Genomic DNA, 18,090 nt, shown 5'->3' on the forward strand with positions numbered 1-18,090 from the left:
GTTCTGGGTATCATATTTGAGGTAGGATATCTTAGCCTTGAAGGGTGGATAGTGGTAAATTTACATTCATGAACTACTGTGCTTGGAAACATGTAGTGAATCCTATTGTAAGAACATTGTGCCAATTATTAATTTCACAAATTGAGGTCCATGGTGCAGTGAAAAGTATGAAACTTTATTGCTGGAACAGCACAGCAGGTCAGGCAGCATCCAGGGAACAGGAGATTCGACGTTTCGGGCACAGGCCCTTCTTCAGGAATGAGCAGAGAGTGTTCAGCAGGAGAAGATAAAAGGTAGGGAGGAGGGACTTGGAGGAGGGGAGTTGGAAATGTGATAGGTGGAAAGAGGTCAAGGTGAGGGTGATAGGTCGGAGTAGGATGGAGGCGGAGAGGTCAAGAAGAAGACTGCAGGTCAGGAAGGCGGTGCCGGGCTGGAGGGATTCGGCTGAGACAAGGTGGGGGGAGGGGGGATGAAGAAACTGGTGAAGTCCAAGTTCATCCCCTGCGGTTGGAGGGTTCCCAGTCGGAAGATAAGACGCTCCTCCTCCGACCGTCGGGTTGTTGTGGTTTGGCGGTGGATGAGTCCAATGACCTGCATATCCTCGGTGGAGTGGGAGGGGGAGTTGAAATGCTGTGCCACAGGTTGGTTGGGTTGGTTCGTCCGGGTGGCCCAGAGGTGCTCTCTGAATCGCTCCGCAAGTAGGCGGCCTGTCTCCCCAATATAGAGGAGGCCACACCGGCTGCAGCGGATGCAGTAGATGATGTGGGTGGAGGTGCAGGTGAATCTGTGGCGGATATGGAAGTTTCCCTTGGGGCCTTGGAGAGAAGTGAGGGGGGAGGTGTGGGCGCAAGTGTTGCACCTCCTGCGGTTGCAAGGGAAGGTGCCGGGAGTGGTGGTTGGGTCGGTGGGGGGTGTGGATCTGACAAGGGAGTCGCGGAGGGAGTGGTCTCTACGGAAAGCTGATAGGGGAGGGGAGGGAAATATATCCTTGGTGCTGGGGTCTGTTTGGAGGTGGCGGAAGTGACGGCGGATGATGCGCTGTACATGGAGATTGGTGGGGTGGTAGGTGAGGACCAGTGGGGTTCTGTCCTGGTGGCGGTTGGAGGGGCGGGGCTCAAGGGCAGAGGAGCGGGAAGTGGAGGAGATGCGGTGGAGGGCACCGTCGACCACGTCGGGGGGGAAATTGCGGTCCTTGAAGAAGGAGGCCATCTGTGTTGTACGTATTTTGAAAAGTATACTAACTACCTGATTGAAATGGTCCAATTTTGTGTATGCGTGGCAGGAATTCTTAGCTGTGATCTCACCTGTACACTAAATATATGTTTATGGTGAAAGTTTTATGTATAGAAATAGGTGTTAGTCATTTTAGAAAAAAAACTTTTGTTAAATTGTGTTTGTCGTTTTGTGCCAATTTAAATACTATTGTGTCTAAGATATTAATGATTTCGTTGTGTTTTGTGGCTTTAAATTATGGAGGAAATTGATGAATTCTTCAAGTTGAATTATCTTTTCTGTAAACAAAAGTACAAAAAGTATTTAATAAAAATCAAAAGAACTGCACATAATGTAAATCAGAGGCAAAAACAAATTGCTGGAAAAGCTCAGTAGGTCTGGCAGCATCGGTGAAGAGGAATCAGAGTTAATGTTTCAGGTCCAGTGAGAAAGGGTCACTGGACTTGAAATGTTAACTCTGATTTCTCTCCATGAATGCTACCAGACCTGCTGAGCTTTTTTAGCAATTTCTGGTTTTCTACAAAAAGTATTGCAATTTTATGACTGTATCACTAAATAAATGAGTATGTGTGAATGAAAATGAAAATGATTAGGCAGCTGGAAACCAAAAAGTAGCACTTGAGAAAATCTCAAGAAGGATCAATGGAAAAATAAATAAATATTTGATCCTCCAAAGGGGAAAAGCTTTAGATCAATATATAACTCAAACATGAAAGAAGGAAACATGGATCAGACATGTTTTTTTTTAGGTATTTGCTATATTGTTCTAACAGATAATCATTGATCAATTAACACATTTACAGAGAGAAGATTGTATGGGAAGTAAAGAATATCACCATCACATGATTTGTTTTTCAATTCTTTTCTGTGATACTAGTGCTCATGAGGCAGAGCAAGGTAGGACAAGTTCATTTAAAATAATCTCCTACGTTCCCACACCCTGTATTTTCTGTTCTGATTCTATCCTTTTCATTGCAGTCTTGCTGATCCAGTGGATATCCAATAGAATGTGACAAATTAAAATTTTTAAATATCATCAGAAAAAAATTCAAATTATCCAAGCCTTGAGTAATGTTAGCAATTTAAAAGTTGTCCATTGGACTTGTAAAATAGACTTTTAGAGAAAGGTATAGTTGCTGGGCAAGAGTTACAGCTGGCAGAAAGGCAATTACGATGCGATTAGGCAAGATTTAGGAAGCATAGGATGGAGAAGGAAACTGCAGGGGATGGGCACATTAGAAATGTGGAGCTTATTCAAGGAAAGGCTCCTGTGTGTCCTAGATAAGCAGGGAGGAAGCTGTAGAGCACGGGGGCCGTGGTTTACGAAGGAAGTGGAATCTCTGGTCAAGAAGAAGAAGAAGGCTTATGTTAGTATGTACAAAGTTAAAAATCACACAACACCAGGTTATAGTCCAACAGGTTTAATTGGAAGCACAATGCTTCCAATTAAACCTGTTGGACTATAACCTGGTGTTGGACTATAACTTGTTGGGCTATAACCTGGTGTTGTGTGATTTTTAACTTTGTACACCCCAGTCCAACACCGGCATCTCCAAATTATGTTAGGATGAGATGTGAAGGCTCAGTTAGGGTGCTTGACGATTACTAGGTAGCCAGGAAAGACCTAAAGAGAGACCTCAGAAGAGCCAGGAGAAGGCATGAGAAGTTGTTAGCGGATAGGATCAGGGTAAACCCTAAGGCTTTCTATAGGTATTTAAGGAATAAAAGAATGATGAGAGTAAGATTAGGGCTAATCAAGGATAGTAGTGGGAAGTTGTATGTGGAGTCAGAAGAGATAGGGGAAGCATTAAATGAATATTTTTCAACAGTATTCACTCTAGAAAATGACAATGTTGTGGAGGAGAATACTGAGATACAGGCTACTGAACTAGGTAGGATTGAGGTTCACAAGGAAGAGGTATTAGAAATCCTGCAGAGTGTGAAAATAAATAAGTCCCTGGGCCGGATGGGATTTATCCTAGGATCCTCTGGGAAGCCAGGGAGGAGATTGCCGAGCCTTTGACAATGATCTTTAAATCGTCATTGTCTCCAGGAATAGTGCCAGAAGATTGGAGGATAGCAAATGTGGTTCCCCTGTTCAGGAAGGGGAGTAGAGACAACCCTGGTAATTATAGACCAGTGAGCCTTACTTCAGTTGTTGGTTAAGTGTTGGAAAAGGTTATAAGAGATAGGATTTATAATCACCTAGAAAAGAATAATTTGATTAGAGGTGGTCAGCACAGTTTTGTGAAGGGTAGGTCGTGCCTCACAAACCTTATTGAGTTCTTTGAGAAGGTGACCAAACAGGTAGATGAGAGTAAACTGGTTGATGTGGTGTATATGGATTTCAGCAAAGCGTTCGATAAGGTTCCCCACAGTAGGCTATTGTATAAAATGCGGAGGAATGGGCTTGTGGGAGATATAGTAGTTTGGATCAGTAATTGGCTTGCTGAAAGAAGACAGAGGGTGGTGGTTGATGGAAAATGTTCATCCTGGAGTCCAGTTACTAGTGGTGTACCGCAAGGGTTGGTGTTGGGTCCACTGCTGTTCGTCATTTTTATAAATGACCTGGATGAGGGCGTAGAAGGGTGGGTTAGTAAATTCGCAGATGACACTAAGGTCGGTGGAGTTGTGGATAGTGACGAAGGATGTTGTAGGTTACAGAGAGACATAGATAAGCTGCAGAGCTGGGCTGAGAGGTGGCAAATGGAGTTTAATGCGGACAAGTGTGAGGTGATTCACTTTGGTCGGGGTAACCAGAATGCAAAGTACTGGGCTAATGGTAAGATTCTTGGTAGTGTAGATGAGCAGAGACATCTTGGTGTCCATGTACACAGATCATTGAAAGTTGCCACCCAGGTTGACAGGGTTGTTAAGAAGGCATATAGTGTTTTAGCTTTTATTAATAGAGGGATTGAGTTCCGGAACTATGAGGTTATGCTGCAGCTGTACAAAACTCTGTAGCGGCCGCACTTGGAGTATTGTGTACTCCACATTATAAGAAGGATGTGGAAGCTTTGGAAAGGGTGCAGAGGAGATTTACTAGGATGTTGCCTGGTATGGAGGGGAGGTCTTATGAGGAAAGGCTGAGGGACTTGAGGCTGGAGAGAAGAAGGTTGAGAGGTGACTTAATAGAGACATATAAGATAATCAGACGGTTAGATAGGGTGGACAGGGAGAGCCTTTTTCCAAGTATGGTGTCGGTGAGCACGAGGGGAGCATAGCTTTAAATTGAGGGGTGATAGATATAGGACAGATGTCAGAGGTAGTTTATTTACTCGGAGAGTAGTAAGGGTATGGAATGCTTTGCCTGCAAGGGTAGTAGATTCGCCAACTTTAAGTGCATTCAAGTCGTCAATGGACAAACATATGGATGCAATTGGAATAGTGTAGGTTAGATGGGCTTCAGATTGATATGACTGGTCGGTGCAACATCGAGGGCCGAAGAGCCTGTACTGCGCTGTAATGTTCTATGTTCTATGCTCTATGTTCATCTGCAAATGATATCTCTCAGAGAGAACTGAAGCCATTAAAAAAAGATTAATGGAGCTGTTTGATCTTTATTTGAAGGCATGTATTGTGTGAGGTACAGTTTTGGAAGAACAATACAAACTTATTCCAATGCAGCCATATATTGGAGTTAAGTTGCAGATCTGCTATGCTTGTAGAGTCATAGAGGTTTACAGCCTGGAAACAGGCCCTTCAGCCCAATTTGTCCAGGCCACCCAATTTTCACAATTAATTTAGTCTCACTTGCCTGCATTTGGTCCATATCCTTCCAGACCTATACCATCTATGTACCTGTCCAAATGTTTCTTAAATGACAAAATTGTACTCACCTCCACCACTACCTCTGGCAGCCTGTTCCAGACACTCGCTGTCCTCTCTGTGAAAACATTGGCCCTCTGGATCCTTTCTATCTCTCCTCTCTGACCTTAAGAACAAAGAACAAGCAAAAAGGAAAATTACAGTACAGGAACATGCTCTTTGGCCCTCCAAGTCTGCGCCGATCCAGATGCTCTAATTAAACCTGTCACCTAGTTTCTAAGGGTTTGTATCCCTTTGCTCCCTGCCCATTCATGTATCTGTCTAGATGCATCTTAAAAGACACTATCGTGCCTGCGTCTAGCACCTCCATTGGCAACATGTTCCAAGCACCCACCACCCATTAAGAACTTTCTACACATATTTTCCTTAAGCCTTTCCCCTCTCACTTTTAACTTGTCACCCCAAGTAATTGAGTCTCCCACTCTGGAAAAAAGCTTCTTGCTATCCACCCTGTCTTTAGCCCTCATGATTTTGTAGACCTCAATCAGATTCCCCTTTCTAATGAAAATATTTCTAATCTACTCAACCTCTCTTCATAGTTAGTGCCCTCCACACCAGGCAACATCCTGAACCTCCTCTGCATCCTCTCTAAAGGAACTAAACTTATACCATTTAGCTTTAGACTCCCCTACCATGAGGAAAAGGTTGGTTATTTATCTTACCTATGCCTCTCAAGATTTGATAGACCTTCATAAAGTCACCCCTCAGTCTCCGTCTCTCCATTCCAACCTATCCAGCCTCTCCTTATAGCTCACAGCTTCCAGTCTAAGTAGCATTCTACTATTTAATACTTACTCCTACATAATGCAGAAGCAGCTCAAGGGGCTGAATGCCCTATTCATCTTCCCATGTTCTTTTATAAACCATACTATACATGTTCCCGACAGCACCTGATTGTAACATTTGAGAAACAAAATAAAAAATTATCAAAGTTCTTCAGACCTATATTCTTTACTATGAAGAGGACAGTAATTCATTACAAAAGAAAATAATTTCTGTGGTAAATATTAGAAAGCTAATGAGAAATGTCTTCACTGTAAGCTGTTAAATTTACCTCAGGATTCTTCTGCATAGATTACATTGTATTGATTAGTTTTTTTTCAATAAACCCAAGATTCAGTAAATAATTGAAATTCCAGAGAAAGCTGACTGAGACTAGCTTTTTATGATTACAATAGAAAACAGAAATGTATTTAGGGCAAGATAGGTTGTGGTGATGTTATTTAATTGTGACCTTGATACTTTTCTATTACAATAAACATTATTAATGATTTGGAAAAATGGTGCTTCTAAATACTCTTCTGACAAAATTAAATAAGCTGAAGCTTGCAAACACAGACACAAAAATAAGAAAGAGGAGAAATAGTTTTGTGCCAGTCAACCATGACATGATCTTTATGTGGACCTCATACACACAATAATCTGTTTGCTCTAACCAAAGCAATCTCTTAGTCATTGATGAGTGGTTTTGTCTAGGTTACACAGTTCATTGTCTGAGCCTAGTTATTTATTGTCACTTATTTATAATTCTCTTTTATTTAAACCAGTTTGAAAACTCTATCAGAAATGATCTATATAACATTGAAGCTCCACTCTAGAGACCAGTGCATATAATCCAGGCTGACATTTTGGTGCAATACTGAGTGGCTGCTGTAATATTTGAGGTGGCATCTTCTAAATGATCTATTAGATCACGGCACTGGCTTCCCTCTCAGTTAAACATAAAATATTCCATGGGACTATCTGAAGAAGAAAAAGAGAATGCCCGCAGTCTCCTACTTAACATCCATCAGTTATACAGTCACTATCTCACTGTGAGACATCTTGTTGGGCAGAAAATAGTTACCACCATTCCTGACATTACAGCAGTTCAAAACTTAGAAATTTGCTGTCATTCCTTCAGTCCAAATCCTTTAATTTCCTATGATAACATAGTGTGGGAATATCTTCATTTTACAGAGTGCAGTGGTTTAAGAAGGTCATTCTCTTAAATATCAAAATTCAATGGGGCATCCAGCAGTTATAGAAGAGCTACATGAAGTGAAATGCATCATTGCCACTCACTTTACCTTCAGAATTTGGACTCCAATTCCCTCAAGTTGTTGCAATACCTTTATTCTGCTAAATGCTGAACTCACATTTGGATTTATTCAGGAAGTAGACATTGCAGCAAAACTGACAGCCAAATACTATTTGGTCTTGCGAAAGGAGTGGAGGTGCGTCACCTTCTTGAATTGTAATCCCCCTAGTGCTCTTAGATAAGGGGCTACAGGATTTTGATTCTGGACAGGTGACATTAAAAGGCAGTGATACTGTTGTGGGAGTAATCCCGAATCTGAGTTCAACCAGTTAACCAACAAACATTAGAGATTCATAGAATCAAACAGTACAGAAAAGGCCCTTTGGCCCATCAAATTTCATGATTCAAAATGAAGGAAACATGATTAAAGGTGTCATCGTTCAAGCTGAAAGGGTAAGAATTCAAAAAATAAATTGCAAGTTGGATCACAATCGTTCATTGTTATCATAGTGAGCAAATACCATGAAGCATGTCTTGATAAAATTAGACCTGATAACAAGATCAAGGGAGAAAGTGGCATAATCTGGGAGAGAAGAATCAGGTTAAAACACAATAAGTGTTGAGTAATTTGAAGAATGAGTGATTCTGTGAATTTTCAGGAGGGCTGAATCTTGTAGGAGTCTGAGTGATGAGGACGATTATGAAATGTGTGACAGAATCAGAGGACAAGTGCAATGAAGCCCCTGTCAATGTTGACGTCATCTTGTTACTTTTGTATTTTTCCCTTACTTTTGTATTTTTCCCACACCTTGTCAAAACCACAACTCACCTCATTCATTTTCAGACTCCCATCTGATCAAACTCACCAAAGCAAGGAAACCAGAGCAGGTTCACCTCAGTGTTTGCTTCAATCAGCCACCATGTTGAATACTGAGTATCAACATTTCAGGGAAAGGTACATGAACACAAGTACTCTTCCTCGTAAACATTGGCGCAAGGCACCAGCCCTTAAATTTCAATTAATGTACTGGCCCTGTGCTCTGGAAGCGCAGGCCTACATCAGAAGCTAGCATTGAAGGGCTGCAGTGGGGTGCCACTTTGTGCACAGGGATAGCCATCGACCACACTTCCTAGCTGTCTTTGTGCTTGTTCATTTAACACCTAGCCGGATCTCACAGCATCCTTGCTCTGCCTTGCCTTGCTGCTGTGCAGAGGGACCTGGGTGTTCTTCTGCATGAATCACAAAACGTTGATTTGCAGGTGCAGCAGGTAATTAAAAAGGAAAATGGAATATTGTCCTTCAGTGTTAGAGGGATAGAGTTTAAAAACAGGGAGGCTATGCTGCAGCTTTATAGGGTACTGGTGAGGCCAAACTTAGAGTACTATGTACAGTTTTGGTCTCCTTACTTGAGAAAGGATGTACTGGCACTGGAGGAGGTGCAGAGGAAGTTCACTAGGTTGATTCCCATTGCATTTTGATTTTTAAGAGAATGGCTTTCTTAAACCACTATAATTGAGAGGGTTGCCTTATGAGGATAGATTGAGTAGACTTGAACTATACTCATAGAGTCATAGAGATGTACAGCATGGAAACAGACCCATTAGTTCAACTCGGCCATACCAACCAGATATCCTAGCCTAATCTAGTCCCATTTGCCAGGATTTGCCTATATCCATTAAACCATTCCTATTCATACACCCATCCAGATTCCTTTAAAATGCTGTAATTGGACCAGCGCCCACCACTTCCTCTGGCAGCTCATGAATGAAGGGGGATATTAGAGAAACATATAAAATTTGAAGGTTACAAATAAGATAGAAGCAGGGAGGGTGTTTCCACTGGCGGGTGAAACTAGATATTGGGAACATCGCCTCAAAATATGGGGAGCAGATTTAGGTGAATTGAGGAAAACCTTCTTCACCCAAATGGTTGTGAATCTGTGGAATCCCCTGCTGGGTGAAGTAGTTGAGACTACCTCATTGAATGTTTTTAAGTCAAAGATAAATAGAGTTTTGAACAGTAAAGGAATTAAAGGTGATTGTGATTAGACAGATAGTTGGGGTTGAGTCCATGAAAAGATCAGCCATGACCTTATTGAATGGTGGAGCAGGATTGACGGGCCAGTTAGCCTACTCCTGCTCCTAGTTCTTATGTTCTTATGTTGACAATTCTCACAGGCACACAATCAGATAATTTGTGCTTCTAATCAGCAGTCCTCAGGCAAGGGGGTGGATTGGCAGCATGCAACAATAGCCTTACACTGGCACCATGTGCCAGCAGCTTACATGTCAAACACACTGCATGTGCAGCAATGTCGTCCATCATTGAGGTCCACATCTCACATTGATTAGATTAGATTGTAATCTAATCTAATCAATGTGAGATGTGGACCTCAATGATGTCCAGAGATCAGGGAAAGAATAACGATGTAGTAGGATGAGAGGCAATAGTGACAGCAACTCCTATTGTGATATTTACACCTTGCTCATCTTACTTATGATCTTACAGGTGCCTCTTAACACCAACGTCAATTCATGTACATCCTGTATGAACATGAAGTTAGGCATTATGCTAGCATAGTTACAACTGGGATTACACAGCAACAAATTCCAGAGATAACAAATAATTTCAATTTTAAAAAATGTACAAATTAACACATAGTTCAATGTCAATCATGTGACAAAGTACTCACAATATAGTTTCTTTTTCTCCCTCCTACTATGTCTTGGTATAATCCCAGCTTCTGAAGCTGGGGTGGAGGTTGTAAGGTGAGCTATGGTGACTGTTGGCTGTGGAGGTTTGATGGTGTGATGGTGTGGTATTTATTTTGTACGTAGATGTTTCTGAAGAGCTCAGATGCGCCAAAGGCCTTCTTGTTAGAGCAAATGGACCCCCCCTGGGCTAGAACTCCTAAGGGTTCATGGGGAGACAGGCAGAGTGGAAGTATAGGACCCAGTCATCTCTGAGTTCCTTGAGGGAAGGCTTCTGAGGGGCCTGTGTGTGTGTGTGTGGTTCCTCTTCTGACTGCGTGCCTCCTGGCACTGCCCTGAACACAAATGTTTATGATTTAGCATTACCTCTGTTTGTTTGAGTCCCTGTCTGGTTTCAAATGTAATAGTCTCACCATGATGCTGGACCTCATGACCATACAGGATACACCATGGATCAATGCCCCTGTTGAGAGCCATCTATGGCATGCAGAAGCAAGCTGAACAAGGTGTATGTAGGATAATGGGTTCTGCTGGCACCATTGCCCCTCAAGGTCAAACATCATTATTCTTTGCATAGCCTCTGTGTGCAAAAGTGATTTGTCTTGATTGAAGTGGTGAGCAATATGTGGGGCAGGGAGGTACACTGCACACAGGGAGCCAATGCATTAAATTCACAAGGCATTGGGACCCCAAAGGTATGTATCCTCTACAATGACGGAGTTTGTGTGTAATGTTGTTACTTTTTGAAGGGTCTGCTAAGGACCAGACCAGAACCCCTCGTAATATTTTAAGAAGATAGTCTAGACCCAAATGTGTTCTTATTTTAAAAGTAGATGTGAAATGCTGTGTCAAAAAGTGTGGGCACAGCCGGTCAGGCAACATCCAAGGAGCAGGAGAGTCGACATTTTGAATAGAAGCTCTTCATCAGAAATATGCTGTGCTCCAGATGTGATGCAACCTGTCAAACAGCCTGATGTTAAGCAAAACACAATTTATTGGAACGCTGTTGTTCATATACAAACAAACCAAAGAAGAATTCAGAACAAATTAACTATTGGAAAACTTAACGAAATAATAGACACAGTAACTATTACTGATTAACTGTTCCAATGCAGTAGCATTACATAAACACACCCCTTGGCAAAAAGACAAATTCTGACACACATTCATACATACAGTTCTCTAAACCAGGACGGAAAAAAAATTCTGAGAAAATTCAGAGAGATTCACTGAAGCTGCGAACTCGATTGAGACCCCCAACATCTTCTGCAGCTACAGAAGAAACCAAAAACCAGAAATCCCGATCTATGAGAGCTGGCCACATTCATTCAGGCTATAAAGCAAAGACCCAAAGGCCTTACAAGTCGTTTACACAAGTCATCTTCAGTAGACAGTTCTATACCTCTGCCTTACAACCTCACATTGAAAAGAAAGGACAAAATAACCTTACAAAGTGACAGCATCATCACAGGTCTCACAATGATATGTCTTGCTGACCCTTCCTCACAAGTTGAGACACTTACTCCACCCACTCCTGGTGTGGTTGCTGCCATTTTTCTTTCATAATCTGGAGGTGCCGATATTGGACTGGGGTGAACAAAGTTAAAAATCACACAACACCAGGTTATAGTCCAACAGGTTTATTTGGAACTACCAGCTTTCGGAGCGCTGCTCCTTCAAGTGGTTGAGATAACCATCTGGTGACAGAACAGTGTTCCGAAAGCTAGTACTTCCAAAAAATACCTGTTGGAATATAACTTGGCGTTGTGTCATTTTTAACATTTTTCTTAGTTGCACAGTGTTGATAGCTAACACATTGGAAGGTGATAGTGAGCTCACCTCAGGTTCTGGTTTCAGCCTCCACCTCTATGTGTTGGCAAGTTCCCTGGACAACCAAATCCTCTTCCTGATAAGACTTCACATGAACTTCCCCACATCCCCACCCAATCCACCTCTATGACCCAGCATCTGCCCACTGCACCCGCCCTCCCCCCAACCCCAGCCCCTAGCATTTGAAGTAACCATGCTAATTGTGACCATATGATATCCGCACCTTGAAAATCAGAGAGCTCTGGACGATGGACAAACTTCACTCCCACATGACCACTGTATCTCATCCATATTGTCATTTGAGTCCTCAGCAAATTCTCTCCAGGGATCCGGTTCATGTATTGCTTTTTTCACCTGGTCTGGCTACAGGCCACTCAATCCTTTTGGCAAATTTCAAAGCCTGACTATATTTTCATATTTAAGCTACCCGCTAATGCCAATAAGTGTAACTGTGGCTGTGAGTTTCACATCAAATAAATTTTATCTGAGATCTGGAGCAGTTCTGGTCATCCCTTGTGACTTAGTGAAAGAATAAATGCAAAAGGGCAGAGTTGTGTGAGGCAGTGGGAGTGGGAGTTAAAAGCAAGAGGTCTGTGGTCCCACCAGCTGCAGTTTTCAATCATACTGAATTGGAAATGGGTATAATGAAACATAAAACATGCTGAATGGCTTTATCAATGCCAAATGCCATGAGGTCTGTCAAGTACATATTTGTGAAATGGAGGACTGGACCACACCTCCCCGTGGGCCAACATTTCAACTCCCCCTCCCACTCTGCCGAGGACATGGAGGTCCTGGGCCTCCTCCACCGCCGCTCCCTCACCACCAGACGCCTGGAGGAAGAACGCCTCATCTTCCGCCTCGGAACACTTCAACCCCAGGGCATCAATGTGGACTTCAACAGTTTCCTCATTTCCCCTTCCCCCACCTCACCCTGGTTCTAAACTTCCAGCTCCACACTGTCCCCATGACTTGTCCGGACTTGTCCTACCTGCCTATCTCCTTTTCCACCTATCCACTCCACCTTTTCCTCCCTGACCTATCACCTTCATCCCCTCCCCCACTCACCTATTGTACTCTATGCTAGTTTCTCCCCACCCCCACCCTCCTCTAGCTTATCTCTCCACGCTTCAGGCTCTCTGCCTTTCTTCCTGATGAAGGGATTTTGCCCGAAACGTCGATTTCACTGCTTCTTGGATACTGCCTGAACTGCTGTGCTCTTCCAGCACCACTAATCCAGAATCTGTTTTCCAGCATCTGCAGTCATTGTTTTTTACCTCTGTCTTGTTAAGAGACCTTGTCTCCCCTCCCATTCTATTCTCTTTCCCCTTCCCCACTATAATGGTCTATTTTAATCTGCATAAGGAAAGGAAGAATGCTGGTGATTGTGTATGGTGTCAAAAAGTGTGGTGCTGGAAAGGCAGCATCTGAGGAGTATGAGAGTCGACATTTCCAGCATAAGCTCTTCATCAGGAATGTGGTGAAGAGCTTATGCTTAAAACATCGACTCTCCTGCTCTTCAGATGCTGCCTGACCAGTGTGGTTTTCCAACACCACATTTTTTGACTCTAATTTCCAGCACTTTCTCCTGATTGTGCACAGTGGTGTATCTGTAAGGAATGAATAGCTGGAGGCATGTGGAAGTGATATGAGGTTATAGAGAGTCGAGCAGCATTGTAAAATGTTTGCAGGTGGAGCAGGTATACCTGAAGGCTGTGCCTGAAACCTGATTGATAAAGAGAGGGAGTAGGTAAGTGAGGGGCTGTGGGTACCTGTTTGTATTGTGGGTAAGAGAAATATTCAAGATACACTTACTGACTGGGTGAGGTAAATATGATTGCTTCTGACATCAAGGACATGAAAGAACCTTGACATGAACTTATTAACCATGTACATTTATCCCCACTGGTGACAGAATTAATTCATAAGAGTATAAAAAAAGTCAAGGCCAAAGAGAGTCATTGTTCCTGTGCTATTAAAATTCCTATTTAATAAATTCCCATTGCTTTTTGAATACTACGAATGCTTGCTTCCAATCCACTCCCTGATATTGGTTTCAATGCTTGAGTCTTTGAATGAAATTATTCTGAATTTTAAATTTAAATTGTTTTAAATTTATTTGTTATCTATTTAACATATCCCTCAGCCCTAATTTCCTGGATTAATTAAGATAATATTATGAGAATATCTTACCAATAGGAAATCATATTTCATGTGCATTTGAATTTTTTTCCACATTACAACTTGTATAATTCTTCATCATTAGCTTTAACTTATGAATCCCTGAATTGCAGCACTTGAAACAGACAGCACTCCATTGAGAGTACAATGTTTTTTGCGATAGCCTGACATAATGAAAAGTGCTGACAATGCAAGCCCTTTCTATTATTTTCTGATTGTTTATGCCATTTGGTAACCTGAATTGAATATCAGCTCCTAAATTCACCACACAGGTGCATTGATATGGTCTTCCAGAGCCACCTTGCTCCTGAATTCACTACAATATTGCTTCAAATGTGGATTGGACAAAATAACCAAATTTCCAGCAGCGAAGTTGGAATGACTGCTCATGACATCAAGGCAGACAAGCAGGAAGCTGGAAGAATACAGCAAGCCAGACAGAATCAGGAAGTGGAAAAGTTGATGTTTTGGGTCTAACCCTTCTTGAGGAATGGAAGTGGGGGTAAGGAAAGCTGCAGATAAAGGTGGGGTGGGGGATTTAGGCGAGGAGAGGGATGCAAAGGTGAGGTGGCGGGTATGATCTGATTGATTGATGGGAGAAGTAAATCTGGTTGGTAGCTGGAAGGAAGGGTCAGAAAGTGGAATGGAAGGGAGGAAGTGGGGCTGGAAAGGGAGCTGGGGGACAGGTGCAAAGGTTATTTGAAATTTGAGAACTCAATGTTAAGTCATCAGGGCTGTAAGCTGCCCAGGTGGAAGATAAGATTTCGTTCCTCCAATTTGCAGTCTGATTCACTGTGGCAATGGAGGAACCAAGGACAGACTTGTTGGAGAGGGGGTGGGAAGGGGAATTGAAATGGGCGGTGACTGGGAGGTCAGCTTAGCCCTTACTGTCTCGGCTTGGTGAGATACTCAGTGAAAGGTTCCCTGAGTTTATGTTTGGCCTCTCCTATGTAGAGAAGGCCACATCAGGAGCATTGGATACAGTAAACTAGACTGAAAGAGAGGCAGGTGAACCTCTATGTCACCTGGGGTGCTGGATGAAGGTGGAGTGGGGTGGTGTGCTGGCAGGTTTTGCATCTTTTCCATTTGCAGGAGAAGGTACTTTGGGGTGTGAGGGAGTTGATGGGGAGAGTGGCGTGAACCAAGGAATGGCAAAGAGAACGGTCCTTGCGGAAGGCAGAGAGGAGTGGGGAGGGGGAGATGTTCTGGGTGGTGGGGTCCATTTGGAGTTGGCGGAAGTGTTTGAGGATTATATGTTGGATGTGGAGGCTGCTGGTGTGGAAAATAAGGACAAGGGGGCCCTGTCTTTATCATGTTTGGAGGAGAATGGGGTTTAGAATAGTGGAGCGGGGAATGAGGGAGATGCGTTGGAAGGCTGTATGGATGACAGAAGGGGAAAAAGCTTTGTTTAAAATAGGTGGACATCTGGGATTCTTGGGCTTGGAACATCTCTTCGTCAGAGCAGATGTGATGGAGATGGAGGAATTGGGAAAATGGGATTGAGTTTTTATAGAATACGGGCTGGGAGAAGGTGTAGTCCAGATAACTATGGGAGTCTGTGGGTTTATAGCAAACGTCCGTCTGTAGATTGTCACTGGAGATGGAAATGAAGAGGTCAAAAAAGGGGAGGGAGGTGTCTGAGATAGACCAAGTGAATTTAAGGGCGGGGTGAAAGTTGTGGACAAAGTTGATGAACTGCTCCAATTCAGCCTGGGTGTAGGGCGCTGCACCGATGCAGTCATCGATGTAATGTAGAAGAGTTTGGGCACGGCGCCTGTGTAGTTACTGAAGAGGCACTGTTCATCACAACTGGTAGAGAGGCAGGCGTAGCTAGGGCCCATCCAAGTGCCCATGGCCACCCCCTGGATTTGGAGAAAACGGGAAAAGTTGAAAGAAAAGTTATTGAGTTATTGACATGATATAATGGCATTGTTTGATTAAGTGTAGCTGTGGGTATCCTTATTACAAATGAAATCAGTTGGAATCAGGCGCTAAATTCTTTACTAACTGCTGTCATACCTAGCACAAAAGCATAGTGGTTATGTGTTGTTGGAGACCAATCACCTGAGTTCCAGGACATTTCTGCAGGAGTACATCAGAGTTGTGCTCAAGGTCCAGTTCCACAAGGCATAAACCAAAAGTCTCCTCTTGCTTATTTGATTGTAACTCCAACAATGGTCAAGAATCTCAACATTATCCAGTGCAAAGTAACTTCATGGATTGGTACCCCACATACAACCTTGAACATTTACACCCCCCTCACTACCGTTGCACAGTGGTATCACTGCATGCTTATACATAATGCTCTATGGTGACTCGTCAGTCCTTCTTCAACAAAATGCTCCAAACTTGTGACTTTCATTATCTAAGAGACCAAATTTAGCAGATGCAAAGGAACGCCAATGGTTAAAGTTCACCGTCACATCGGAACATTGGACCCAGAATAGGTAATCCAGTCTCTAGAAACTGCATTGCCAATTCTAGAGCATGGCTGATCATCAACCTCAGTGCCTTCTTCATGCACTATTCATGATGTGATTAGTAACTGGAGATCAAGAGAATCTCTACTTTGATCTTACTCAATGACTGAACTTCCACAGCCTTCTGTCATTGATAGAATCATAAAGATGTATAGCACGGAAACAGACCCTTCGGTCCAACTTGTTCATGCTGACCAGGTATCCCAACACAATCTTGTCCCACCTGCCAGCACCCAGCCCATATCCCTCCAAACCCTTCCTATTCATATACCCATCCAGATGCCTTTTAAATGTTGCAATTGTACCAGCCTCCACCACTTCCTCTGGCAGCTCATTCTATACATGCACAACCCTTTGCATGAAAAAGTTGCCCCTTGGATCTCTTTTATATCTTTCCTCTCTCACACTAAACCTATTCCCTTAGTTCTGAACTCCACCACCCCAGGGAAAAGACTTTGTCTATTTATCTTATCCCTGCCCCTCATGATTTTATAAACCTCTATAAGGTCACCCCTCAGCCTTCAACACTCCAGGGAAAACAGCCTCAGCCTGTTCAACCTCTCCCCACATCTCAAATCCTCCGACCCTGGCAACATCCTTGTTAATCTTTTCTGAACCCTTTCAAATTTTACAACATCCTTCCAATGAGAAGGAGACCAAAATTGAACACAGTATTCCAAAAGTGGCCTAACCAACATCCTGTATGGCTGCAACATGACCTCCCAACTCCTGTACTCAATACTCTGACCAATTTAGGAAAGCATACCAAACACCTTCTTCACTATCCAATCCACCTGTGACTCCACTTTCAAGGAGCTATGAACCTGCACTCTAATGGTCACAGGCCTCCAGTCTGAAAAACAAGCCTCTACCATCACCCTCTGTCTTCTACCTTTGAACCACTTCTGTATCCAGATGACTAGTTCTTCCTGTATTCCATGAAATCTAACTTTGCTCACCAGTTTCACATGGGGAACCTTGTCGAATGCCTTACTGAAGTCCATATAGATTACGTCTATCGCTCTACCCTCATCAATCCTTTTGTTACTTCTTCAAAAAACTCTATCAAGTTTGTGAGACATTATTTCCCAAGCACAAAGCCATGTTGACTATCCCTAATCAGTCCTTGCCTTTCCAAAAACATGTACATCTTGTCCCTCAAGATTCCCTCCAACAACATGCCCATCATCGACGTCAGGCTCACTGGTCTATAGTTCCCTGGCTTGTCCTTACCACCTTTCTTAAATAGTTGTACCACATTAGCCAACCTCCAGTCTTCTGGTACTTTACCTGTGACTATCGATGATACAAATATCTCAGTAAGAGGTCCAGCAATCACTTTCCCAGCTTCCCATAGAGTTCTAGGATCAGGCGCTGGGGATTTTTCCACTTTTATGCATTTCAAGACATCCAGCATTTCCTCCACTGAAATATGGACATTTTTCAAGATGTCACCATCTATTTCTTTACATACTATACCTTCCATGTCCTTTTCCACAGTAAACACTGATGCAAAGTATGTGTTCAGTATCTCCTCTATCTCCTGTGGTTCCACACAAAGGCTGCCTTGCTGATTTTTGAGGTGCCCTATCCTCTCCCTAGTTATTCTTTTGTCCTTAATGTATTTGTAAAAACCCTTTGGATTCTCCTTACATTTATTTGCCAAAATGTCCCCTTTTTGCCCTCCTGATTTCTCTCTTAAGTATACTCCTACTGCCTTTATACGCTTCTGAGGATTCAGTCAATCTATCCTGTCTATTCCTGACATATGCTTCCTTCTTTTTCTTAACCAAACCCTCAATTTCT

This window comes from Chiloscyllium plagiosum, unplaced genomic scaffold (genome assembly GCF_037043375.1).
Source record: "Chiloscyllium plagiosum isolate Xiang-an unplaced genomic scaffold, Cpla_swu_hap1 HiC_scaffold_6, whole genome shotgun sequence".
NCBI lineage: Eukaryota > Metazoa > Chordata > Chondrichthyes > Orectolobiformes > Hemiscylliidae > Chiloscyllium > Chiloscyllium plagiosum.